This window comes from Physeter macrocephalus, chromosome 18 (assembly GCF_002837175.3).
Source record: "Physeter macrocephalus isolate SW-GA chromosome 18, ASM283717v5, whole genome shotgun sequence".
NCBI classification, from domain to species: domain Eukaryota; kingdom Metazoa; phylum Chordata; class Mammalia; order Artiodactyla; family Physeteridae; genus Physeter; species Physeter macrocephalus.
The window spans coordinates 80,430,111-80,431,886 of record NC_041231.1 but is presented as its reverse complement, the minus strand read 5'-3'; the positions used below and the strand labels follow the sequence as shown (position 1 = coordinate 80,431,886).

General features: G+C 39.0%; 1 protein-coding gene across 1 annotated transcript in view; it reads left to right on the top strand.

Annotated features, from left to right (window-relative positions):
- The window catches only part of PTCHD4 (patched domain containing 4), a 194,353-nt gene that overhangs the window by 189,792 nt on the left and 2,785 nt on the right, over positions 1–1,776 (top strand). The window lies entirely within an intron of this gene.

The window sequence follows — 1,776 nt, the reverse complement described above, 5'->3', positions numbered from 1 at the left end:
AAACACAGACCTACTAGAGCATGGACTTGAGGATATGGGGAGGGGGAAGGGTAAGCTGTGACGAAGTGAGAGAGTGGCATGGACATATATACACTACCAAACATAGGGTGGATAGCTAGTGGGAAGCAGCCATATGGCACAGGGAGATCAGCTAGGTGGTTTGTGACCACCTAGAGGGATGGGATAGGGAGGGTGGGAGGGAGGGGGACGCCAGAGGGAAGAGATATGGGAACATATGTATATGTATAACTGATTCACTTTGTTGTAAAGCAGAAACTAACACACCATTGTAAAGCAATTATACTCCAATAAAGATGTTAAAAAAATCATTAGACTTAATCCAATGCACATAGATGTTGAGCTAATAATTAATTGCAAGAAGTAATAGATCATTGGCTCAAAAAAAATTTTACCTTATACTTAAATGTAATTTCATAACCCTTTCTATTTGTTAGGATAAACTTATCTTTCCTGACTGGAGACCCATAAGAAAGAACTTTGGAGAATAAACACGTTTTATATTGGGGACAAAAAGAACTCCAATGCAAAAACAATTAATAATTAATTTAAAAAACCTCCCAAGATGGATGAACCAATGTGTCTTTAAAATCAAAGATTAACACTGTATACATTTAAACCTATAAATACTATAGTCAAATTAACTGTAAAGCAAGAATTCTTAGATACCCATAAAAGAGGTTTTGGTAAATGTTAATTTACCTACAAAGTTTTGTCGATTAGGAAGATGTTTAGCTGCGTATAACAGCTGTGTATAACAGTGGCTTAACCAAATGGAGATTTGGTTTTCTTCAAAGAGAATTTGAGAGGAAGGTAAACCACGGCTCTTCTTGTTGGCTTTGTGATGCCATTTAGGACAAAGTTCCTTCTGGTTTTCTAATAAGCACCCTTAGATGACTTCCAGTTGCATTGCATTGCCCAGAAGTGCATCATGTGAAACACCCCTGGCTGAAAGATAGGCTGAGAATAACTGTGCACATTGCAGCCCCAAATAAAACTAACAAAGAAGTAGAGCATTGTAGAGACCAATTAGCAAATTCTATCAACAACACAAAATCAATGATTATAGTAAGACCCTAGCTATTAAAAGAGGCCTGTTAAAGCACTGCTAAGTGAATTGGGTTAACACATAGCTCCAACATCTAGGTGCCACACAAAGTCCATCTTCCAGGATTTCTTGCACTAGGTCATTTTGTACCTTTAAACTCATTTTTGTCTAATGAATTTCTTGGAAAACAGCCCAAGCATAGCTTGAATCCATTCATAGAGAAGGTTTGCGTGTGGTATTGCTGTGCCTACAAGGGCAAGAGTGATCCATGAAGATTTCCGTTCAGTCAGAAAGTTACCAATTGATATATCCTGGATGATAACTGACAGAGCTAATCCAGGGCAGTGAAAAAAAGGGGAAATTGAAGGTATGGTATAATACTTTTATTTTCCCAGCTGCCTTCATTTTTCCAGCTGCTTTTGGGTTTATTTGTTTGTTTGGTTGGTTTTTGTTTGTTTGTTTGTTTTTTTAGTAAAGAAGCAAGTGGTGGTATCTTAAGAGCTGTCAGGTTTCTGGAAAAAAAAAACAGCTCAGTATCTAATAGTATCTGACACATAGTAGGTGCTCAAGTAATATTTGTTGAATAAACCCTTTACCTATTTACCCTTATCAAAGGGTGCACAGGGCTTCCCTGGTGGCGCAGTGGTTGGGAGTCCGCCTGCCGATGCGGGGGACGCGGGTTCGTGCCCCGGTCCGGGAGGATTCCACGT